The sequence below is a fragment of the Cyrtonyx montezumae genome, unplaced genomic scaffold, assembly GCF_038088225.1.
Source record: "Cyrtonyx montezumae isolate F1298 unplaced genomic scaffold, pur_monq_1.0 scaffold_0, whole genome shotgun sequence".
NCBI lineage: Eukaryota > Metazoa > Chordata > Aves > Galliformes > Odontophoridae > Cyrtonyx > Cyrtonyx montezumae.
Window position 1 is genome coordinate 3,182,468 of NW_027071824.1, and position 25,822 is coordinate 3,208,289.

The window sequence follows — 25,822 nt, forward strand, 5'->3', positions numbered from 1 at the left end:
AGGGGCATAGGGATTTTGCTTTTGAGAGGTGATCAAGGGCTCCTGGATTAGATGCAAAACCCATATAAACCATCCCTCGCAAGGCAAAGCCCTGTTTCAGGGTGGAGGCAGTGGTATTCTATAGTAGTATGTTGTTGGGCTTTTTGTGTTGCTGATTTAGGAGCAGAACCAATTAAGGAGTTTAAATGTCTCTGAAGCACAGCTTTCCATAAGTCACCACGAGAATATGAAATACGTGTGTAGATATACATTGTCCTGGGGGTCTTGAACAAAGGTCTTATGAGAAGCAGCTCAAGGAATTGAGATTGTTTAGTCTGGAGAAGGCTCAGCTGAGTCCTTATTGTTCTCTACAACTGCCTGAAAGTAGGTTGTGGTGTGGTGGGAATTGGCCTGCTCCTATGTAAGTAGTGATAGGATGAGAGGTAATGGCCTCAAGTTCCACCATGGGAGTTTCAGATTGGATATTAGGAAACATTTCTTCTCTGAAAGAGTGGTCAGGCACTGGAATGAGCTGCCCATGGAGGTGGTGGAGTCACCAACTCTGAAGGCATCCAAGAAACATTTAGATGTTGCACTTAGGAGCATGGTTTAATGGGGAAATGTTGATGGTAGGCAGACAGTTGGACTAGATGACCTTGGAGGTCTTTTCCAGCCTTGGTTATTCTATGATTATAGCAGCTGTGTTGAGTGCTTATGACTGTGTTAGTGTCCTGAGCAAGAGGACTCAACAAATCTTGGCCAACATTTGCATGAATTTACCAAAATCTTTTATATTTCTTTTAACTTCATCTTGCCAATTTTTTTTCAACTGGGAGAGGGATTAAAGGCTTTATCTGCTGGCATAAGGACAGAAGAACAAGCTGAAATATGGAGGTGTTCCTGGAGAGGAGTCTCACGTGACAGATGCTTCAACAGGGAGGAAGCAAAAGTGAGTCCTAGCAGAGGATGTGATAGCTTTTATCATGTGAAAATGAGGGTGCAAAACACAGCTCATGGTGAAGGTTTCTTATCTCACATGCTATGGACTCCTGCATGGCCATACCTCATGAGACAGTTGTGTCTCCTTGTCCTAGCACTGTAGCCAGCTCTGCAAAACCACACAGGAACTATTCATCTGTCCTCAGGAGTCCTGGCTGGACCATGTCACGGAGCAGGATTCCATTCCTGATCCGGATGTGATTTTCTTCTTTCAATGTCAGTGGAGCAGTGGGACAACACCAGCACTTGGAAACCTCCTGTGGCTTAAGATCTGAGACCTCTGATCTGAAGTGTACTAAAATGAAGGATGTTAAAGACCAGGAGGGGAGAACTTGGCCAAGATACTGATGTTCCTCTGTGCTTGTGTGTGAGCGCACGCAAAAAGAAAAAAAAAAAAAAAGAAACACTTGGGTATGATTCACCCAAATATTGTGTGGGGAATCATTTTCCACCAGGGAGATAATTGCTAATTACATGAGTATGAAGCAATTCGATTTGCAAAGTTTTGTTCTTTGCAGCCTGAAAAACCTAATTTTGCAGAAACTGGGGTCACGGGTATTTAGGCAATGGAGGTATTGTTGTATCTGTCAGAGCCCTGAATTTAAGTTTTCAGGAAAGCCGCTGCTGCTGCTCTTTAAAATAACTTAGCTTTATTTATTAGCTCAAAACTTTCCCAGAGTGAATGACAAATAAAGCCTGTGATATTTTTCCAGGGCTTATTTTGAGATAAAAGCTATCTGGTATAAAGGGCTCCACTGGCAGCAGAACAAGACCATAAATCAGCATCGGGGAGCAGGCAGAGCTCTCTAACAGAGGTGGGGTGTGCCCAAGGGTTTCTCTGCTCCACATGAACCAGGGCTGACATGGTGTGGAGGTGGGGGCAGCTCCCTCCACTGGTCTGGTCCACCTTCTCTGGTCCAGGGGCCATGTCCCCTGTAAGGCCCTTCTTCTCACAGCTGGTACACAGCCTGAGCCCCATTAACAGCTCCACATTTTTCTTGTGCTGGGAGCCCCAGGCCTGGACATGGTATACCACACAGGGTCCTGTAGTGGCTGCCAGCTGGTTTTGCTCAGGAAGAGACAGACGGATAAAAGCCTGAGCACCTGTCTTCTGTAAACCCCCATAATACACAGGATTGACTTTTAGGGGTGGCTTAGCTGGTTTTCAGGACTGACACAAGCCTGGGGATTCTCCATGTTGCAGAATTTTTGGCTCAAAAAAGGGCAAAGAAAGTCTAAGAGGGGGGCTAGTTGATGAATTAGCTGCTTGTCTTCAGCTTCTCAGAATAACTATAGTGAAATACATTTGGATTTTTCACCCTGCAAGCGCATGGACTGAACTCCCTGTTTTTCATAGCATCATGCTCCTCTGGCATGCTTTCTCCCATGTTCATAGCAGGCTACATTTCCCAAGGTACAGGGCCAGGTTTTGTGCAAAGTTAAACCAGAGCTGCATGTGTGAAAGCACAGCTGAACTGGATTTAGATCAGCAGAGCTCAGAGCACGGTGCATACACACGCACAAAAAGGCAGCCTTTAAATGTTGCCAGCTCTTTAAAAGGCACTGCTTTCAATCTGTCTTCCTAACCTTCCCCCTAAAATGCTGCCTCAGTACACTGATAGGCCACATTGCCTTCTAGTCCTGCAGCTGAGGTTTAAAGCTTTGCTGGCACTCAGAGCTGCACCTGTGGTAGGGTCTTGGATGGTTTTGTTGCCCTGCTGCACCAATGTGCCATCTCACTGTGAGTGATCATAGAATCACAGAAGTGTCTGTGGAGGGATACAACTGCAGGATTACCATGTCCAAAAAACAGCCTGACATATTGAGTCCCGTCACCAAACCAGCTCCCCTAGCATCCACACATCTCTTAATACCTCCAGGGATAGGGACTCTTACCACCTCCCTTGGCAACCCAGTTCCATTGTTTGACCACCCCCTCCATGAAGAAATTATTCATAATGTACAGTCGAAGCCTCTCCTGGCACCACTTGAGGCCATTTCCTTGTGTCCTATTGCGTGTCACCTGAGAAAGGGTGCTGATGTAGCAAGGAGCTGCAGAAAGCCTGCCTAGGATACCAGCTTTCCACAGCTTTGCGTGAGAAATCAACTCAAGGAGCCCTAGTACTGCCAGAAACCTCCTGGGTCTGAGTATAGTCATGTTTTAAGAAAAATGTAGTTATTTCCATAGCCCCGAGGCTTGAAGAAACCATACCTTTAGGAGCAAGTCAGCTATCGCTGTGCAGAGCCCTGCAAATAAACACTCACTGCAGCTCTGCACATTAGGGACAGGGCCCCAGAACCCAGCTGGGATGCATCCTGTGCTCAGCACCAACACCTGCAGCCTGTGAAGGTTCACAGGTGACTTCTCAACAGTCTGTGAAGATCATTTCCTGAGGGGAGGGACCTTGAATCTACCTCCCTGATGGTCAAAAATTTAATTGAAGTTACCTACCTTAGAGGAAAAGAGAAAGTGTGTTATCAGCTACTAATGTTGCAGAAGAGGCCATCAGCTGATTCAGGTGACTTATAGTTTTGTTATCCTGCCTTGAGGGAATATGATGAGAGGCTTTAAGCTCAGTGCCGTGCTTGTGCTTTGTTGTTTTGTTGTTGTTTTTCCCCTTCTGCCCTGTGCATTTTTAATCATATCTCAGGGCAGCTGCAGCATCCTGGATTATTGCAGTTACATGTCTGTGTGTCATCCATTCTTGCTCTCCCCACAGCTGAAGAAGCCTTTCAAAATTAAAAATCTTTCCCTCACAAGCACCTCACAGATGAAATATGCATTCCTGGGTAAAATATTAAAACAAACCTCTTCCACACAGGCACAGCCCATGAAGATGCCTTTAAAACAGAAAGGGAGACATGGGTATGATATTTGCAATCTGGAGCAGAGCAGTTCATAATCTGCCTGAACTCCCTGGTGCTATTTGAGCAGGTTTTTTTTGTTTTTTTTTTTTTTTTCTGGAGTGTATCAGAACAAATTAATCAACGTTTTTCTTCCTAACTATATGCAAATGGGCTTCTTAAATTTCTGGCTGTAGGTTGTAGCACTAATTGCTCACTGGGCTCATCCAAGCGGCTTGGATTTGATAAGCCAAAGAAAGCACCAGACACTTGAGTGAATTTCTAATGCAAACTGACCAGCCCATTTTCCCTTCTGCAACTATTAAAGGTCATAACAAAATGAAGCAGGGAGGCAGAGGGAAAATGGTTTTGCTTTGATGCTGAGCTCTTCTTTCTATTCTTGAAGCTGTGGTGGGGGAAAGGAAAAGGAGTGAACCTCCCAATCTTCACTTTTACTCCCATCATGCCTCAGTAAAAAGTATAAATGCTTATTGATAGTATAAGGGCTGACAGTTTAACAGAATGCATGCAAATCCCTGAGCCATTTCTCTTACTGGCTGGATCCAACCAGATGGAGCAGGTGAGCTCCCACATCTTAGAAGCCCTGGAGAGACCCAGGGAGCAACAAAACTGCAAGCAAGCATCTCACAAGCCAGGTCTGAGACCAGAGCAAACCTTGACTGCAGCTGTCACATCAGATCAGTGCTTCTGCAGGCAGAGAAGGGCTGAAATTGCACTGGAGCAGGTGATGCCACCTGCTCACCCCTTTGGGAACAGAGGTTGCAAAAGTCCTGGCGTTGCTGTAAAACTATCAGAGCACAAAACAAGCTGCTTTAGATAAGTTTAGAGCCTACTGATTGCTACTGGGGAAACTCAGCTCTTGTGCATGTAGCATCTCCCAGCAGGAACTGCTACTCTCTTTGCGTCAAAAGCAGGAGGTTTGCAATTTGTCACCATCAATGGTGACATAAATCCTGTTGTAGGGGTCATGAGCAAGGTTATCCCAGCAGCTCAGCTGTGCTTGGTGGCCAGAAAGAAAAGCTGGACCAGGGGAGCTCTGCAGCACTTCAGGTTTGATCTCCCAAGCCTCCAGAGTGCTCTCCCAGCAGAGCTGTGTTTTTTGGAGTGTGATTGGCTGGGCACCTGCAGTGTTCTGCTATTAGCAAGGTTATTTCAGAAGCATTGAGTAAACTATTGATATAGTGCCTTCCACCAGAACCCTTTGGGAGTGAGAACAAGATCTGTGTGCAGGGTGCCCAAGCTCAGTGACGACTGGGAAAATCAAAAGGTTGAGCAATTTGATTAATTATTTATCCATTATTCATTTACCCAATGTGTCTATAATGCTGTGCAGCAAGTGAGCAAGCTCAAAATTAAAAACCAAAATGATGGATGCTGCCTTATGAAGGCCTTTTCATCTTTACTCTTGAGACTCATTTGGCTTTAAATATTGATGGTGGACCTTCTGTTGGCAAACAAATATTGTGTAAATCCATCGTCTTCGGCTCACTGGTCCTGCTCAGGAGGCAGAGGGTTTGTGCAGCTGCAGCTGCATGGGCTGAGTCGTGTGGTCTGTACTGGCTGGGGTGAAAGTGAGCCCAGATACCCTTTCATTACCTGCTAAAGCTAGGCAATTAATCTATGCTTGAGGACTTGCCTACTTGGCAATAAAGCATCAACAAGCTGCGGTCTTTAATATGCTGATCCATACAGCATCACTCAGAAGCTGTCAGGAATTTGGGAAGGGAGTTGTGCATAGGCTTTGTTCACTCCTCAGCAGCTCCTCTGGGACTGAGGTGGCAGATGGATGGCCAGGGGGAGCAGCAAGCAAAAGGCATGCTGGAGATGCCTTTGCCAGCTCTCCTGGGCCATAAGCACGTGGAGAAGTGCCTCGCTGGAGGTGCTGTCCTCACACGACTCCCAGCCAAACGTCACTGCGTGCTGCAGCGTGACTCCCACATGGCACACAGAGTGCTCTGGCAATGTGCATTTTGGGCTTTCAGGCTGGCAGTAAACAACAAGTTTTCATCTCTCCCATGCCAGAGAGGGTGATGTCAACTACAGTGTCCAGGCTTGTTCTTCTCCGGCTTGTGATGATGCATTTCTCAGAGCTGGGACTGCCCATGATGTTTGAAGAGTGGGGTGAAAAGTTTCAAAACCATGAATGAGCAAAACCATGATGTTCCTCAGAGCTACTCACCCATGATCACCTTGCCCCTGCTGTGCCAGAAGCATGATTTGTCACCCCTTGAGCTCTCTTCAAACCAACCGACCATTTGGGAGGCTAAGTACAACCACCTGGAAGCAAATGGTGGGAGCTAAATGAGAGGATGTGTTGGCCTCTGTGAAGAGCTTGCTCTCATGGTAGCAATCTCCTCCCTCCCTAGCAGGAAGCCTTTCTCAACACTGTCATAACACAAGGGTGTAAGGACAACTCTTCCCAGCGTGGAAGTCAGTTGTCAGCTGCCTTTGCACATCACACTCTCAACCAGCAGTTTGTCAGCTCCTCCACCTTCAGCAGTGTTAGGATATGTGAGCTTCAAGGGCTAAGAAACAAATGACATGAGCCCCTCTCTTCCTTGCTCTCTGGAAGAATGACCTGATATTCCTTTCATATTTCAAAAGCCTAAGACAAATATCTTAAACATGGAGTAAGGCCAGTCCAATTACTTCTCTTGGTCCCCTGCCCAGGGTTTATTCTGTGAAACAACTCGGTGACAAATGTTCTCATTGCAAGAAACTTTCTAGTACTTTTTTCCATTTCTTGATGCAATATAAACTTTTGCCTGAAGCTGCCCAGAACCAAGGTGTAATTCTGAACTGCTCAGGCCTCTGAAAAGCACAGCTGGAAAATATCTCAGTGAGGTGATAATCTCTACAGCCTTGAGAAATAGATTTGTATAAATGAACCCAGTGATTTCTTCTGTAGCAATAAACTCCCCTTGTAAATATTCAGTCCTTGTCCCCCTTTAATCTTTTCCCTAGGATTTCCAGAGCAGCACCCTAAAACCAGACCAGGCTGCACTGCTCATTTTCAGTTTGTTCCAGGCGCAGATTGACTGCAGATATCCACTTGGCTTTCTCGAACTCCTGTTTCCAAATCCTAGCTGTATGATAGCATTAAACTGAACTACTGCCAACCCAAGCACGCAAAACCGTGGCAGACAAACTTCACGAAAGGGTCCTGGTGGAGGGCAGTGAGGGCAGTCTGGCAGAGCATGCTGGCCACTTCGCCCTGGCCATGCATTGCATCTCGATGTCAGGGCTTATTATTCAGCTCAGGGCTCCATGCAGGCTACTCACCAGCTCTGACTGCTTAGCCAAATTAATAGTGCTGAGCAGGAACAAGGAGTACTGGCAAGCTTCCTCAGGACGGCAGATCGTGGCTGCCCCACAACATGTGGAATGGGGTTTTCTCTTCCCTAAACACAGCAAGCAGTGAGCCTATTTTTTTCCTTTTTTTCATGCTTTCAGCAGCAGCCACTTTGTGTCTAGCCTGGGGCAAATCCCAAGTCTGTGGCGGGTGGCCCAACCACACGCTGCTTCCCTTGAAAGCTCACTAGAAAGTCCAGTGTGTTGAACATCCAAAGGAGTGAACAAAATGGGAGCTACCATTGTAAAACACCTGGTCTGCTGAGGGCTCTGCTTGGTCAGAATAGTGTTCGTGGTACCACCACGCCTCCTCAGGACGAGCTCAGTAACCAAAATTCAAAGTGCAGTGAGAAATCTTTAACAAAATGCTCTCATTATCCTGAATATAAAAATGTTTAATTCCAAACCCTTTCTCCTAGTAATATTAGACAAGAGCAGCTTGTTCTAAACATGTCACTTTAAACAAAACCAGCATCTTTGTGGCTGAAAGGAAATACTTTGAGAATAAATCTTTGTGCCAGTACTAGTGATAAGTCTTTCATTTCATGCTCTAATTGAACACTGGCTTTACAACTTAAAAGCAATCATCCTAAATTGCCTTTTGCTAATGTTAATGCTTCAGACAAAGGGTAACAGCCAGATTAGAGGTTCGTATATTATTCAGGCAAATCTGGGTTCTTCATACATCACTTTTTAAAAGAAAATTAATTTTTCCTCGTGTCAAAAGTGAAAATAGAGATAATGGATGATACACTTACATCATCCTGTATTTCTCAGATTGGCAAGAACATTGCCTCTGAACAAAGCAAGCCTTGGCCAGCATGGTCACCCTTGTGCCCACCCCACAGCTGGGCAATGAGAGTGCATTCTCCAAAATGCCACCTCCTGTGATTCAAAACCCTGATTCCTCTGTGGGGAGACCAGCTCATATCCTCTGCCCTGATTAGCAATGTCATTGCCATCTCCTTGATAGACGGCAGCCTTTTAACTTTCTTTCTCTGCAATGGCTAACCTACTGAGCTGAAAACAAAGCTGGGTGCTCTTCCCAGAAGCTGTTCCTATGCCTTCCCTCTCCCCACTTTGTTCCTCAGCCCATACTTTCCTGACCCTGTAGAAGTGTACCTGTAGGACCCCGTCTGCATGTCTCCAGACTGTACTTGCCTGAGGTGAATGTGGGTTTGCACGGCAGCCCTGGTGCTGCTGTTCTCCCTGCATTTTTGGCCATGCCATGGGAATTCCACTCTTTCCCAGGGCTTTACTAGAAATAGTTTATTTTTAGCTCTCTGTGCTGGGGCCACATGCCAACTTTGTGGCCCGGGTAATGCTGGCGACAAATAAAGATCCCCTCAGGCTGCTGGGGGAGCAGGCATCAGAGGGCACTACATTCAGACTGCACCATCCTGGGGCTAATCCATCCCGAGGGCTCTGTCCCTCTTTCCCAGCTGTGCAAACAGCTGCCCAGCAGACTGACAGCTCCTTGGGCAGAGCAGAGGGTCCTGCAAGCTGTGGAAGCCTCGTGCAGCACAAACAGCAACACAGTTCAAAAAAAAAAAATAAAATAGATACGAGCTGTGTCTGAGGTCCCTCTAGGGAAACATCACCACAAGCAGGCACTTCCAGGAGGGAGAGGTCCTTGCCCCGGGTTGCTGCAAAGGACACGGGCAGACCTTGGTTCCTTTCCATGCCAGAAGGCAAGAGATGAGGCTGTGCAGCTGGAGGCTTTCTTCTCGAGGTCAGGACGGTTGGGCGAGCAGAGAGCACTGTGCGGCTGCAGCCCCGCGGAGCACACTGTGTGCTGCGATGAGCCTGGCAGCAGGTTGCTCCCTGCTGACAGAGGGCAGCTGCTACCAACAGGGATGAAATGGCCACATGGGAGATCCAGGGCACGACTGGGCTCTGAAGGGCAAATCCCACTTGGCTGCACTGCTTGCTGTCACCTGTACTCATCCCAAGTGTAAACGTGCAGCAGCTTGCAAGTTTGCAGCAGTATCTAGAGTCTTATCTAGCACTTTTAGCTCAGAGGTCCCCAAGCAGTTCACAGATTCCATGGTAACACGTAGGGACAAAGGAAAATGAAGCCTGGGAAGTCTGAGGGAGGGGCTGTGTGCTGGCTTATGCTACATGGCTGCATTTCACAGCATCTTGCATGTGGTCTAAGCTCTGCCCCATGGCTGTGATCAGCGCTTTTCACAGGCAGGGGAACACCGAGGTTTTATCTGCTTTGTGTTATTTACTCTGCAGTTGTCAGTCTCCCGTTAAAAGTGATACAGTTTGAAAGCACTTCTTGTTAATAGCTTGTTATCAGGATTGGTGCCGCTATGTACAAGCCTTATCTCCTTGATCCCATCTGTCTCGGGAAGCGTGGTCTGGAGGAAAGCAAGGCTATAGCCCAGGAGGGAGACCTGGGCACCCCACGGTTGTGCTGCGACCGTCTCTAATTCATCTCCTCTCAGTGGAGCACTTAGAAATGTCACCGAAGTGCTGCAGCAGCAGTGATTGATCTCGTCTCTGCTGAGCGCCAACAGAGGAGAGCAGCTTCAGCAAGAGGAGACCTTGGCTCCCGAGCCTCCCCTTGAAGTGAGGGAATGAATTATGCAAAGTAATCCATCCCTTGGCTCTTCCAGCAGCTCCTGCTGCTTTCCTGTGGTCTCCCATCTTTACCTCTTTATCTCTGAGTGGTTTCAGAGCTACAGATGCCAGACGTCCTTTTCTCCGGTCCTCACGTGTGTCCCACAACACCCATGGAGATCAGGGCAGTTCATCACCTCTTGAGTGATGCTGTCACAAAGAAGAGGATGCTAGTCTTGGCAAGAGTGTAGCTCTACATGCATATGGCTTCTCGGTGCAATGCAGCCACCATCACTTCACTGAGAACACAGTGCATTCAAATACCTGCAGCCTTGCTCATGCTAGCAAGTCAACAATCCCAAACTGACCCTGCAGGGGATAGGTCTGTGCTTGACATTCTTCAGATCAACTCCTTTAGGGCTCGTATTTTTGAGATGCAGAGTGGGAATTTCTCCCTGTGCATCAGCAGTCTGGAGTGCTAAGTCTTCTGCACGTGAGCTAATGAAATCCCCTATGACTAGTGCTTGTGGTTTGCCACTGTTTGCAGAAGAAAATAATAGCTAGCTTAAATACCTATTAGTCACCCACAGCTCTGCATGTCTGCACCATACATTTAGAAAGCAGATGCAATTTAGCTGGCTAGGGGATTTTTTGAAAGAATCTTCTAAATGTGCACTTGTGAAAAATCAGCTTTTAAGTGTGGAAGGCAGGATATGGTTTGGCAGCTCTCACCAGATAAAAAGCCAGTGTCCAAAACAATTCCTAAAGTGCTCGTAGGCAGCAGGAATACTTTTGGGGGGAGTTCAGAGCCCAGCTGATTGCAAGCTTCAGGAAAAAGATGCAAAATATTGTGTGGTCTTCTTAAGGCTTGCTTTCTCTTACTGATTCAGCCAAGTTAGGTAAAAAATTGCTCTGTGTGCATGGGTCTCTCACTGCACCCCAGCAATGCTTTGTGTTCCTTTACAGGTGAAGGCATCTTCTTTCCTTTGCAGGGGAGGGGAAACAGAAGGGATGAGCACCTCCTTGTGCTCCTGGTCCTTGCAGCAGCATGGCACACAGAGGCTTTGGGGCTGGGTTGGACTGAAAACTGTGGTGAGGCTGATCTGAACTGCCCAGTCCCACCTGGCACCAACCCGCAGAGCGAAGGATGTACTTGCCACTCAGGCCCAGGGAAAGTTGCAGCTAATGGGTATCGATCAGAGGAGAGATCTGTGGGCACAAATTTATACACAAGCCTGAAAGAGGTATGTTCCCTAAATGGGGAACAGTGTGAATAATTAGGCATTGAGACAAATGCTAATCAGCATTACATTTTGCCTCTGAGTCTCCAGACAGAATATTTAATCTCTGGAATTAAATATTTCCCTGGTGAGAAACTCAAAAACTCCAGGAGGCTCCTGTTTGAAAAACTAAGGCTGGTGCACATCGCTTTCAGATCTCTCTGATTGTGCAGAGTTTTCTGCCCAAAAGCTGGCCAGCCTCCACGTGTTTTGAACTTTGTCTTTGAGAAAGACATAAAAGTATTAATTCCTCCCCATTTTTATTGAGACACCAACAGAGAAACATTTATTAATCAAAGACAACCTAAGACTACTTTCAATCAGATGTAAAGGCACAGCTTTCTATACAAGAGCCATGACACAAGCTTTTTCTCACTGTGAAACATTTTTTTTAAAGATAAATGCTTAGATATTTATTAACTGAAAAATTATCTCTTACAAGTTGCATCTCTTTTTTTTTTTCTTTTTTTTCTTTTTTTTCTTTTTTTGTAGGCCTTAAATACAGGAGCTGAGGCATAGGAAAAGGATAGATGGTTTTAAGGCAGTGTGAGTTGGGCATTTGACAACTGTAGGCTTAGGCAGCAATGAATCAATAACTGATATCCATCCCAGTTTTTGCTCTCATCTGTGATATCTCCTTTAAGGCACTCTCACGTGGATTGTCCTCTTATGATGTGGTCTTGGCTTGCATCTCAGAGCCTGAGAAATATCCTATATTGTGTGTGTACACACTTATATGGTGACATATATAAGCACCCTGAGCAAGCTTTGAGGTTGGATTTAAGCTTTGAGGTTGGACCAGAGAGCTTCAGAGGTCCCTGCCCACCCAAACCCTCTGCAATGGTATATGTCTGATCAGATTTAAGGAGAGTATGTACTTTCCTGAACCCTTTTAGCCTGTATATATGCATAAATGTTCGTGCTATTGGAAAAAAAATCAGCTGAATGAAGTCGTTGATTCACAAAGAAGCAAGAAGGAAAACAGGATGGGCAATTAAAAATCTTGTGTATGTACTTTTTTTCTTTTTTTAAGATGACAGGAAGGGGGTGAGGCATTTGTTTCTTTTAGGAGTAAGAGTTCTGGTATTATGGTACTTATTTTGGAAATTTCATGACAATGATTTCATCCTCTTTAGCCACTTGTGGTACATTTTTACCATGGTTGCCAAGTAACAATCACTAAGCGTTTTTGTGTGTCGATCAGTAAAGGAGAGTGGAGAGAAGGGATCAGATCTATTTTCAGAGATGTAATCGCTTGTGGATCTTTGTAGGTTAACGGTTAAGTTCGCTGAGCAGTGACAATGCTTCATTGAAGGCCTTGGGATTTACAAACAGGAAAGCAAAGCAAAGAGACTAAAGAGGGTTTTCTATTATTGTTATTACTCTTCCAGAACAGAGTGGCTTAGGAGCGATTAAGCAGGCATTAACTAAGCTGGACATCAAGTCCCACACGCGCAACAGGCGCATGATAATCCCTCCTTGAGCCCCCAGGTTTTGCTATGCCAGACCTCCCGGCAGCCAGCTCCAGCCCTGTTTTGCTCACAGTGGATGCAGTTGGAGAAGAAGCTTCCTTCATGCTTTCGGCAGTGGAGAAAAGCAGAGAGATCTGGTGAAAAGTCACTCCGTGAGTTCTCACACTGTGGCAGAAGATGCCTCTAGCAAAAACATCCTGCAGTGCATCTCAAGATCATCCATGTCTTTCTGAGGGTACCAGGCCATGGATGGGATTGCTGAGTCCTTCTGCAGTAAGCTGGCAGAGCTGAACCCCATCTGCTTGGAAAATGCGATGGGTGGTGAAACACCAGTGGGAATCCCACTGATGTTTCCCTTTCAAGTGGGGAAAGGTATGTGGTTGTTACTTTTTGGGACAGGAGGCAAAATAGCTTTGTGATCTGAGGGAGCAGTATTCAAATGGGAAGAAAGGGAAAGCTTTTAGGATGGTGAAGTTGCTTCTTTTCAAGTGAGATTCATTTTGTCAAGGATCTGATGAGGGTACTTGTAGGAACGTTATGACCCTTATGTTTTTAACATACAAACTAAGACTGTAAATGAGTTGACATTTAAATGATAGTATAAGGTACTCTGAATGTATCCTAGATTCACAGAGCAATGCATCATTGTTAATAAAAATGTAAACTTTTTTGGGTCATAAGGAGAACTTCTGAAGAATTCTCTTCTGATCTACTCTCTTTGAACACCTTATTTCTTCAGGACAAGGAGGTTTTATGTCTGGAAAATGTAACAGAGCCAGCCCAGCACCACAAATGCTAGCAGAGGCATTGTCGCTAGGCTGGAAGCCATTTGTGCTCCCAAAGCCACTTCAGATCTGGTAGCAAGTGATGCCCAGTCTTCAACAAGGCAAGTTCAGCCATGTCAACACGTGAGATGTGGGCTGTTTGCTACAGCTCATCCATGAGTTAAAGGGAGCAGTTTCCCAGAAACCATGACGGTGATAAGGCTTAACGCACACATCTGGACATTGTGGAAAAAGTCTTTCTCTCACTTATAAAAAGGAGCAGCCCTAGGTCTGTCAGGATTTGTAGCTCACTTTGAAGGGATTTAAGATGCGTTGAGTATGACGTTGAGGTTTCTTTTTTCTAAGAAATCTTGACTTCCAGACCGAAACTTAATCATCCTCTTCTGCTACTCAGAAATTTGGGGAACAACAGAAACAGCACTAATAACTGCCTAGGTGTTTAAAGACTTCATCTTTCTTTGGGGATCACAAGGGGGGAAAAACCCTTAGCCATTTTTCCAAAGCCTTGTATGGCTGTCATCATAGAGCAGGAGCGATAAGGAGTCCTGCAGGACTTCTGTGGAGCATGAGCTCTGTTCTGGTTTTCACACCTCTGTTATCAGCGAGTTTCTGCTTTTGCTGTGCCTTTCCTATCTGTGAAGAAACATTTGGCATAGCTGCCCTGGATGTGTTAAGAGAAAGGCAGCCTTGGCCATATCTACTTAGCTTCAGCCCGGTGACACATAACTTTTGCAGACAGATTTAGACATCCTGACACACGAGCAGCCCTTCCTGTGCCACCAGCTGGGCTGGGACATTTCAGCTAGCACATACCAGCATGCTTGGTCAAATCCAGGGCTGCTGAGCTGTTTCTGTGTCCTGGTCAATTCAGGCCCATCACATCTTCCTTTCCATCTTGACCTGAGTGATTTTTAGAGAATGATAGAATCACAAAATGATCTAGGATGGAAACAAATTTCCAGATCACCAATTACAACCATTAACCTGATCTACCAAGTCCCATTGCTGAACCGTGTCCCTTAGTGCCTCATCCACACATTTTTAAATACCACTTGGGATGGGGACTCCATCATTGCCCTTGGCATCTCGTTTCAATGCTTGTTCACCTTCTCCATGAATAAATTCTTCCTAAATTTGGATCAAGGATCCTGAACTCAAGTATTTGTGCACATTCAGGTAGTTTTGCTGGCAATGAGCCATCTGCTGCTCTGAGGCAGCTCCTGGAAAACCCATCTTCCTGGCATCCAAATGGATTAAAATGAAGCACAGAAAGGGTATAGTGTGGGAAGGGGTGGGAGGCCAGCACCACAGACATATTGGAGTAACAGAAACAGGACTGCTTGTGTTGAATCAGTTTCTGATTCAAACCATGGTGGAAGAATTCACAACCAGGGTGTTGGGCAGCCCATGGACTGATCATTTTTTGAGGCTAAAAATAGCAACAGACTGGAGTCAGACCGTGGTTAATTTGGGTTTGTTAGGGCCAAGCATCCAGATCCAGTTCAGTACTTCCATTAAAAAGGCCATATTATTTACAGAGCTGCTGAACTGGCCAGTTGCCCACTGGGGTGACACTGGCCATCGGGCACTGGGCCAGTTTGACTGGGTGACTTCAGTATCTTCCTCTGAAGGCTGCACTGAAATTGTTGTCCTAACTCATCCCCCTGAGACCTCACACAGTGGGTCATGAGATGAGCTGGGATCTCTCTGCTGAATATCTCTGCCTCAGGATCACGAACATCCATTTCTGTCCAACAGAAACCAGGTCACAGTGCACTTCCCCAGGAATTCCCTCCTTGGATAAGAACCTCCCATATTCTGTCCTGACCAAACAGCAAACCTTTAAAAGGACCTGACCATTTATGAGAGATTAGAGGAGGCAATGCAGCCATTTTGCAAGTGCTGGCTTGAGCAGGGCTCAGTTTGTTACCTGGCTGATTAATGAGTCTTGGTTTGCCTGTGAATACCTCCAGTGAATTGTGTGGAGCTGAAGGGACTGTCCTGGCTATGAAAGTGGGTTCATCACAGTATTTGGCCTCTGGTCAGCCTCAACAGTGTCCTCTGTAGACATCTGTCTGGTGGCAGAGATCTTGGATGAGTCCTGTACCTCAGTGCATCACAGTGGGGTGGGTGGCTTTGTGGCCATGGGCTAAGCAGCCTGGCTTGATGCTGTAACAGGGGACAGCCAGCTCCAAACTGTGAGCAAGGTTACTCGGTTGGCCCACAGTTGTCTGATTAAAAGAGTATTTTCCGCACATTTGTGCAGTGATTAGAGATGAAATGCAAATCATATGCAAATCGGTGCAAATCTCTGCTGTGCACAGCCAGCTCTGAAGTTGGAAAGTTTTATTTTCTCCGAGGCATTTGGGCTCATTCATTGCTTTTTCAGTGGAAGAACAGGATGAACCCATCGGTGATACGAGTTCACAGCTGAACGCAACAGCATAGAGAGAGTGGTAAAAGTCAGCCTGAAAGTATGCACTGACCAGCATCAGTCTGGGCTGCAGTGATACATGGAATCTAGCCTGTGCAAAGCTCTTTGTTAAATAAACAGCTAGAAACCACACAGAGAAATCTTCCACATAGCTCTCTTCCCAGCCTTGTTCCTCTTGTTTACCATGGACTGTCTGGAGCCTGCTGGCTGGGATAGCCAGTTATACTGCAAATCAAAATGCCATAATGGTTGCTGGATATAGCAACAAAATATGTTTTCCTAAGTATCAAATCTGGAAGGAAGGTCTGTAAACACAAATTCCCAAACCATTGCGACAAAGAATTGCAAATATATATAAATGTATATTTTTAACTCATCTGCTGTTTCTCATTGGTTTGCAGACCTATAGTGCTGCTTCAGTCTGAAATGTGGCAAGGCCATGTTTCCTCACTTCCAAGTAGCTTCGTGGGGATGGCAGAGCCAAGAGAAATAAATAAATAAGGCTGATGAGTCCTCCTGAAGCACAGTTGTGAAAACTTTAAAAAGTGCCTGTTTCCTGTAGCTATCAACAAGCTAGAAAAAGGGAAGCCCTGTGGGCTGGTGGAATATTTCCCAGTGGCTCCAGTGACTTTCACAGCTGGTCTTGATTTGCCTGGATATTGCTAACTTTCCTAGCACTTGGTACAGCCCTGGGATGGAAATCCTGGCTCCTTCGAGGCCACATGAAGGCAGTCAGGAGCAGAGCAGCCAGGCACTGCTGTTGCCTGTATGGGCGCTGCAATTCAGGCTGGGATTACATCTGGATCAGCTGGCAAAGACCTAAGCCAAGGAGTGAACACAAATCTAGGCTTGAGCATTCCCTTTAACTGGTCAAAACCCTGCTGAGATTAACCCTGTCTGCTCAGGGAGATCGCTGTCTGAGGGAACAGGCAGGGAGCCAGCACGAGCAACTCGGTGACAAAGCAGCTGTCCCAAATATACTCATCCCCATTAGCTCTTGAGGAAACAGGGCTGAGCTCATGAATAATAGAGTGAATAACAGAGACCTAGTAAAGGACAAAAATCATGGTAGATGTAGCTCTGTCATGTCAGCAAACAGGTTTCCACTGCTTGTGGCATCACCCTCTCAATGCAAGCCAGTGTCAAGGCTATGCAGAGCTGAGGCTGCTACAGCTTTGCCTGATTCTCTGGGATGTGTGTGCAGAAGTGCCTATTAAATATATATGGTTCTGCTCTTTGTGGGGCACTGTATGTGTAGCAGGGACATAACCCATCTGGCTGGAGGTTGAGTCTGCTCCCTGCTGCACTGGCAAGGCCATTTGCATGTCGGTTGTCATCCATTAGGAATACACCTTGGGCATTTCTGTCTGGCATTCTGGGAGCTTGGAAGCACACTTTTCTGAAGCCTATCTGCTAGTTTTTGGATGTGAAGCTGTTTATTTGAGGCACAGAAATGGAAAATCTCTTTTTCACAATTGGAAATTGGAATTTTCCTCCAAAGATCAGTGAAAGCAATCATTATCATGGGGTATCATTTACAGCGCTGCACAAAATAATCCTCCAGGCTCTCTGTCAGAATTGGAAAACAATAAGAATGATTACTAAGAGATCCTTCTCTTTAAAAAAATTGCATGTTCTTTGATACAGACTAGGGCTGGAAACCACAGGCACATGGCCAGAAGCCCCAACCATGCTTGGGCCCTGTGGCAGTGATCGTGGTTAGGGTTTAAACACCTAAATAACTTTAAATTAAAGGTGAGCTCTAGTGAAAAATTGGATCTGCAGCTGTCTGTGACTGTTAGAGGATCATTACTGAGCTGTAAGAAATAAACTCTTACGTTGTCAGTTTGGGAGTCAGTCAAAAAATAGATATCATGGTGAGGTGGTATGCGTTGCTATGAATGTGGTTGATATCATCAACATAGGTTTCTATCACCAAAGGCAATTAACAACAGCTCTGTTTGTCTGTCTTTCTGTCTGCCTTTGCCTCAGGCATTGTGCTAGGAGAACTCTGGGCAACTCTATCCTCTGTCCTTCAATCCAACATTTTCCAGACCATCTCTGCAGATCCCACACAGCCCAGGCTAAGTAGATGCTCCCAAGGACACTGATTATGTGTTCTTCAACCTCTTGATGTTTTGAGTTCCTCTAGATCTTGTTTTAAATTGTCCTTTTGTTCCCTGGGTCCCTCCTGCAGCCAGGGGCATGTTGGAGCACAGTCCTGTTTGGCTTTTGCAGAGTTGAGCTCAGGATCAGAACAGCCAAAAAAAAGAGTCAGAAAAGGAAGAGCTGGTCATGGCCAGAACTCCCCAGCAATTCCCAGACACAGGGAAAGCCCTACTGAGGGCACAGCATCTGTAACGTCAGGCTGGCACTGGGATAGGATGGAGCACTTCCAGAGAAGACGAAATCTTCCAAGACCTTGAGCTGCCAGTTCAAAGGAGCCTACATGTTTTCAAGTTTTTTGAGTCTTAGAACTCAGTCTAATTTAAGCAAATTTTTATGGGATTGGCACATCCTAAGCACTGGAGAGATCTTTCTGCTAAGTTTCATTCTTTGCAGCAAAGCATAAGGAGAGAATTACTCAGTACTGTGTTTGGGAAAAAGAAAAAAAGAAAAAAAGAAAAAAAAATAATGGGCAAAGCAGCATATTTCTTCCTAAGCTGAGCCTTGCACTCAGCAAGATGGCTCTTTGTAACTCTCAGCAATGGCCACTCCACATGGAAAGTTTCCATCTCAATAGCTGAAATCTGGCAAAGTTTCCATGGAAGGTCCCAGCCAGGTGTAACAAAAGGCATGGTCTGCCTGAAACTCAAAGCCCTGAGGGTTTCAGTTATCCAGATGAGCAAGTGTAAGGGGCAAGGATCAAATGGGGAAATGGCATCTGGGAATGTTTCCCCTTCTGATGTCTGAAGCAGGAGATCACAGTGAGAGGGAAACCAGCTCCTGGTCTCTGCCATTTGTTGGGGAATCACCACTTCCACCTTGTGTCAATGGGTTCCAGGTAGAGCTGGGGCACGAAGTATGTAGGGTTTGAAGAGCCCTGCCTTTGTAAAAGGTCTTCTGGGCTTTAGCTGCAGGCTTTTGACTGACACAGGAGCAATGCAGAACGTCTGCTTCCATGGTGTTCTGCAGTGAGATTTTTCATCCAGCATTTTATGCATCCATCAACCATCTGGGCATATAGATGGGGGATTGATGCTGAGCTGGCCACAAAGACGACGCTGTGGCCAGACACATTTTATACTGCACGCACTCTGAAAAGCAGACTTCTTCCCCAGGAGGAGGGGGCAGCCCATCACTGGGCTTGCAGTATGCAGTGACAAAGCACTCACGTGCTCTTCCATGCTCGCCTTCCCCTCAGCCACCCGGTTCCTCTTGTTTTAGCTTTGTTTAAACAGTCTCCTTGGTAACAGGAAGGAAAAGCAGAATTCTTTCATCCTCCTCCTGCCTATCTCAGCACCAGGAGGAGGCATGAAAGGTCCCCCAATGAAATTCCCTTATTAACAAACAGGTTTGCTTCTGTGCTCCCACCTCAGATTTTAACCCCACTGATCACTGGGGTTCTCAGGAGATGTGGAGCCTCTTTAAAAAGACTTCCATACTTAAGAGTTTCAATAGAGAGGGCTGTATTGCACAGCTTATTTGGCAGCAAATCAACAGCAGGTCAGTCAGAAAGTGGTGGCTTTTGAAATTGTCCACGTGATTCTGACCTCAACTCCAAGAAGGCCATGAGGGTCCTCTGATCCTCTTAGAGCAGTTTCAGAGTGGTCCCTCTGAGGGGTTGAGAACCAATAACTGTAGCAGCTCCCAAAGGTCTGAAGATGTCCGAAAATGCTGGGAAGAAATGGCTTTGTGAGGCACCAGTGTGAAGCTCAGGGGTGAGGCTCCTGTCTTCAGGAAGCCTGCGTTCCACAGCAGCATCTCATGTGCTGATGCTCAGAGGCTTTGTGTTTTTTACAGCCAGGTCTGGTCCAGCACAGGTGAATGGCCCAAGGGAGGCAGGAGCATGTGGGCACCCTGCAGTCAGACATTTAAATTGCTAAAACAGGAGCGTTCCACCGGAACCTTCTTTAACAGACAATTACTTACAACTTCTCCTAATAGAAGTTCAATGTGACACTCACTGACAAGCTCATAAAAGATCAAACAGCTCTTCTGTAGCTCAGAAGCCCATTAGCATCTGCAGAGCCTCAGCGGGAGAGGAGGTAGGATGTTTGCTTTGTGCTGGGCTGCAGATACATATCACATCTGCATCGGTGTGCACACGCAAGTCAAGGCAGATGTGCACACACGTGTTTTACTAAGTTTGAACAGTTGTCAAGAGCAGCAGGCATGCTGGTGTGAGCAGCACTGCAGAACCACAGGCACGTTCTCAGTTTCAAAGCCACTCTCTCGGTCACCAGGCAAAAGAAGATGAAAGTAGTGATGGTGAAATGCTTTTGGCACTTCCTTTCAGAGTGGAGGCTCTGAACTTGCATTTGGGTCACTCCTCCAGAGATCTGTGGGGAATGCCTCCACTTCCCATCTTGAAACGAGGGAGCTGACCTTTGGGGCTGGCACCAAACACCAGGAACTGCTTGCATCCCTCCCACTGAAACCTATGCCAGGGAAATTTAAAAGGTACCTTCCTTTGGAGGGAAGCACTACTGGTTTTTATACACAATTTCTCTTCAGTGGCAGCACTGAAGCTGCAAGGCAGATGTGTTCTGGGCCTCCTTCAGCCTCGAATGCCAGTGCTGAAGACTTTTCCCCTGTTTTTGCATGCTGCCCTCTGTTTTGTTTACTCAGCATAAATGCAGCAAAGTTTGCTAAATAATTTATAAGGCTGCAGAGAAGTCCCCTCTGCTGGCTGTTGCTCATTGAAATTCATTTCAGGGAGTGCCAAAATTGTTTTGATAAGAGTGATGTGTTCTCTTTGAGGAGCATAGTCATGGTAACTATGCCAGGCACACACAGAGAAGGGCAACAAGCATTTATCGGAAGAACGGAGCAATTATTGTTGTAAAGGGGAACTTGCCTGTAAAGAAAAGCTGTCTGTGTACTCAGGTGTGTAGAGAAGTGAGAAGCAATTGAATGAGCTTCCAAGTGCTTTCTCTTGGGGAAAACATGTATGAGAACAAGCAGGGGTAGGGGAAGAGGTAAAATCCCAAATCTTGGCTCTGAACTCTGCAGGCTTCTTAGAAATGGCATTTGCAGGCATTGATATGCAGCAAGGGTGTTGGGCTAGACTGAGCCCTGGGCACTCAACCCATTGCTTGCAGCACAAGCTGATTTTTTGGGGAATAATGGCAGTTTTCAGCTGGCACGGGCAAGGCAATGCAGTGCCAGGGGATGAGTTATTTCTGCCTTGTCAGCTTTCCCAGGCGCCTTAAGCAATTGCTGTTGGGGGTGTTTTTGATCAAATTCACATTAAATGTATTTTTCCTCCTAGTCGTTGTCACTTGCATTGCACTGTGATGCTGTCCTTAGAGATCCCAGGCACTGATGTAGATGGAATGTCTCCTGTTTGATGTCCCCATGGTCCTGCCTCCAGCAGGCACCCAGTGAGCTTTATGTGGTGGATCATAGAACCATAGAATCACTAATGTTGGAAAGATCACTAAATCGGTCATGTCCAACCACCAGCCCATGACTGTGACCACTCAAGACCATGTCCCTCAGTGCCACATTGCTCTTTTCTCAAACATCTCCAGGGATGGTGACTCTACCACCTCCCTGGGAAGCCTGTGCCAGGTGTTCACCACTGCTTGAAGTACACAGGAATCTGAGTGTGAAGGAACAGCAAATCTTCAGTTTGTCCAGACCCATGGCATAATCACACCTTCAGCTATCTGGGAATGGTGAAACCTCTAAGTGGGACTGAGGGCTCAAGTCCTGTTTCGGGGGACCTCAAGAATGAGTCATGGCTTTTTGCAAAATGCGACATCAGCAGATAAATCAAAGAAAAAAAATAAATTTCTAAAAAGAAATTAAAGCAGCATTCAGCCTAGCATGTGAAATTATTGATTCTGCTGCCCCTGCAAACTGCCTCCCATGTCTTGCCTCTCCACAAGGCCACGGAGGAATGGGCTGGACAGACAAGGCTGTGCCAGGGCTCTTCTGGTAGCGAAGCTCTGGAGCAGACCGTTATGTGTTTGAGCTGTGTGTTGCAATTTAGACTTAATGCATCCCGAGGCCAGAGGAGCAGTTGTTTCCTGCTGCCAGGGAGATGACAACACATCATCTGTGCTCTTACAAGCATTGATTCAGCAAGCTTGATTTCTCAGAAAAAAAAAAGGAGTGCAGGGCGACAAAGAAAATAAGAGTAGCCAAATAAATTTTGGCTCCAGATGTGAGGGGAAAAGAACTGTTTCCCCACCCTTCACGATTTTCAGTGCCCTGGTTGGTGTGCTCACTGTTTTGCAGACATTAGGCTGTATAGCTCCATTCAGATCTGGGCTGCTGGACCTGCAAACTGAGCTGCCTCATCAAATCTGCTCACTTTACCCTTCCCAAAGCATGTGTCAGGCTTAGCTTCAGGCAGGTTTTCCTTTGTCCTTCACGTCATGTTTGCAGCATGCTTCAAGCAAATTTTCATCAAGCACAGGCATTTCACATAGTCAAGCGTCAGTTCTACAAAGGGCCCCGCAAGGGTGACTTGTGGGGCATCACACAAACGTGGGATCCCATAAGTGCGGGGTCAGGGATGGCCATCACCACTGTCTTCCCTCATGCTCCCATTTCTATTTGACCCTCACCTCCAGTCAGTTGTGCAGTTTATTGTCTGCGGTGGTCTAATTAGCCCAGTGGAAGGAAGTACATGTCACACTGAATACCACCTGCGAGCTTTGCACACCAAATCTCATATCTGATGAAGTCATACCTGTAGCAAGCCAGGAGCCCTGTCTGCTTCTTACAACATCTGCAGTAGAGCCTTGGCATCATCAGTGCCCCAAGATGCTTTTTGGACCACCTGGGCGAGTTATTGTCATTCCAGATTTGAACAGTAGCAGCCACAGACAAGAGCAAAGCTTGGACCACTTCTGCAACCACTTTCCTTCACACCTATTTAGCAGGGTGTTTGGATTTACTGTGCCATGGTAACTACCAGGCCATCCTGCAAAGCAGGACCCTGCACCCTGCATGCTCTCTGTCTTACATTTCTTCTTCACCTACAATCAAAGGTATTGGGCACCTTTGCAAAGGAACTCTTCAAATCAGATCCTACAAGTGGAAAAAACTTTTGAACCAAGGGTGATTCTGTTATGGTGGTCACCGTCATGGTCTCCACACTGTTGATGGATGGTCACTCAGGTATGTAGCTCTATGTGAAGATAAGGGTTGGTTTTCTCTGCTCTTTGGTAGACAGGGGATGTGTAAAGTTTGGTGTTTCACTGAGCATTTCCCATGTGGTGCTGCTGGGATAAAGCTGGCAGTGCTGGAGATGATCATTTCTTGACTCAAGGTGCTACCACAAGGAAAGGAATAGGGCGGATCCTTTCACTACCAGTGATGGAGCTGAAGGGACACCTCTGCCTCCAGCTCTGATCATCCCCCTACTCATTCTCAAGACCACTGACGATGCTTCCAAAAAACAAAAAATAAAAGCAAATTCTCTTTGGATATGCGGGTGCTGAAACACTCCATTTGTGTGCTCTTTGAGTTGCCAAGAGGCCCTGGGAGTCTTGCCCACCCTATTCCAGCATGTTTTTGTAGGACTCCCATAGGTAGGTGCTTTGGGAGGTCAGGGACACCATGCTGCTGGTACAGCGAGTTGCTGAGCCTCTGTACAGCCACTGCACATCTTATTTCTGAGCCTGCCCTAGAGGAGGTGAGGGGTTTTGCTCTGCCTTTCTGCTTGTGCTGGAGATTGCAATGGCTCCCCCTGCCTTCCGTTGGATTTTTAATGGTTATGCACCTGGAGAAGAGGCTGAATCTGAGCTCTGTGAGTCTCAGAGTCTCCCAGAAGACATTTTATGGCCCTTAGGCAGCCTGAATTGCTGGCTGAGAGCTGGCAGAGAAATGAGACTCCTCAGAAGGGACATCTCCCGTCTATTGGCATGAAATGGAGCCAAGATTGGGATGCATGATCTTTGTGTCTTTCCACACAGAATTATAGCCTGCTCCTGCTGCCCTCCTCATACATCTGGGTGATGGAGACCTCCAGGGAGTATGACCCTGTGTGGAAGGGACAGAAACCCTCCCCTCTGTCAGAGTCCCCTGGGTAACGGCTACAAGCCACACATAATAAGTTGTTTTGTACATTCTGGCTCGCACCTACATCTTCTGTCCCTCAGGAACAAATGTCCCTGTGCTGGCAGGGTGGACATTGCGTGTACCTCCCACATGTCCCCTGCCAGATGTGTGTCAGCTGCAGCCAGGATGAGCGCTTTCATCACAGGGCCTCTGCACACAGGGCTGTCAACCTCCTGCTATCAGGTGCAATTTTGTTGTCAACCAGTGGAAGAAAAACCTCATCTCCTCCTTTTTACTTCCCAGCAGCACGACAACTTCCCTCCTTGAGTAGCTGTCAGAAGTGTGAGCAATGAAGCTGCTAAGTGCACAAAAACGCTTTCCAGTGTCTGGGTCTGAAAAGGTGCATGCTGCAGAAGGAGGCACGGGAGCAGCTAGGGCTCTTTGCATCTCTCATAGCATGGACAGAGCCTTGAACCCCTGCAGTCTCCAGGCAGATGAGAGCTCACCAAACAGGTGAAAACAGCGAGGCAGATGGACTGCAGAGCCTGGAGAAGGTGGGGATGGGAAGAGAAAGATCTCTGCTCTTGGTGACTCTCTCCAGCCACACACTGGGATCTGCTCCCTGCTTCTAGTGGCTTAGGTCTGGTTCAATGGGCCTTGGCCACTTGCTTTGGTTGTACTCAGCTCTGGTGCTGATTTTTATGCCCTACAGCAGCCCCTTGGGCTGTGCTTGTCCCTCTGCACCATGCCCAGCACCCACATGAGCTGCACAAAGCAGGGAGTGTCTCCAACCACGTGCCATCTCTAGCTTTAAATGTGACTAATTAAGTGACTGGCTGACAAGCAGATGTATGAGAAATCAATGTGGCAGCTTTCTGCAGAAGTTTAAGAACACAGGCTGGAATGGGCAGCCCAAGCAAATGTGTTTTTGAAACATCATCTCCAGAGTGTGCATCCCTCATGGTTATTCTCTTACTGCCATCACTGACCCACAGGGGTGGGAAGCGCTTAGTTGTTGTGGGATCGGGACCTAGGACATCACAGTTCTCTGCCCTGGATGTTGTAGTTATGAATCTGGAGCTGGAAGTCCTCCATTCTATACATTATAGATCTCCTGGGTGATCACTGGAAGTTGAATGGGTGACAAGCTGCATAAGAACATAATTGTCTCTGTTGATTCAGGAATAAGTGTCTGTCGCGCAGTAAAAGCACGCTACGTCCTTATCATCGAGCTAGCTGCTGACTGCAGTATCAGTTGGTTGATTGTGCTTAGAGATGTTTATTTTCATGTCCCACTGGGCACACTGTGACTGCCTACATACAGAGTTTAGTTATTTCAGCTCCAGTTCATGTGTGGTCTGAGCACCGTGATGCTTTCTTAGCCACGAGATCTCTGATATAGGTGTGCAGCAGGGTGGAAGTGGGCAGAGGCCTTGGAAGGTCTCTGGTCCAACCTCTGCTCAGAGAGCAAACATCACAGCATGAGCAGAAGCTTAGGTAAGCTTTGCACACCTCCAAAAGTAGTGGTAGCTCGCCTTGTCCTCTCACTTGGAGGAAAGAAAAGAAAAAAAAAAAGAAAAAAAAAGCAGTGTTAAAAAGGCACTGTAGGGGTTCTGTAAGAGAGCTAACGGATGTGTTGTGCTGTGATGAAAGCCATCTTTCTTCATTCTCAGCCTGAGCAGACAGTCAGACACGCGTGCTTGACCTGACACATATCTGCTCCTGGACATCTAGCCCTGTCAAGGAGCACGAGTGCTCTGGGGGCCATCCCCCAGCACGTCCTGCCTGCATCTCTCTGGAGCTGATTACTGATGCTCTGCTGTGTTTGTTGCTTGTCTGAGTCATGAGAGGGGCTTGTGCCATTTCACATCACTGAATGATGCCATCTGGATTGGGAGTGTCAGGATTTTT

The 25,822-nt window shown here is 46.6% G+C and overlaps 1 protein-coding gene across 5 annotated transcripts in view; it reads left to right on the forward strand.

Annotated features, from left to right (window-relative positions):
- SLC8A1 (solute carrier family 8 member A1) overlaps positions 1 to 25,822 on the forward strand; it is a 92,969-nt gene that overhangs the window by 54,629 nt on the left and 12,518 nt on the right. Inside the window, exon 1 of one of the 5 annotated variants that reach the window (XM_065731224.1) lies at positions 21,736 to 24,311. The exons of the other annotated variants lie outside the window; for them this stretch is intronic. The gene's annotated coding sequence lies outside the window, so the exon portion shown is untranslated. Of the gene's footprint in view, positions 1 to 21,735; positions 24,312 to 25,822 lie in introns of those variants that run through there. 5 annotated transcript variants of the gene reach the window in all.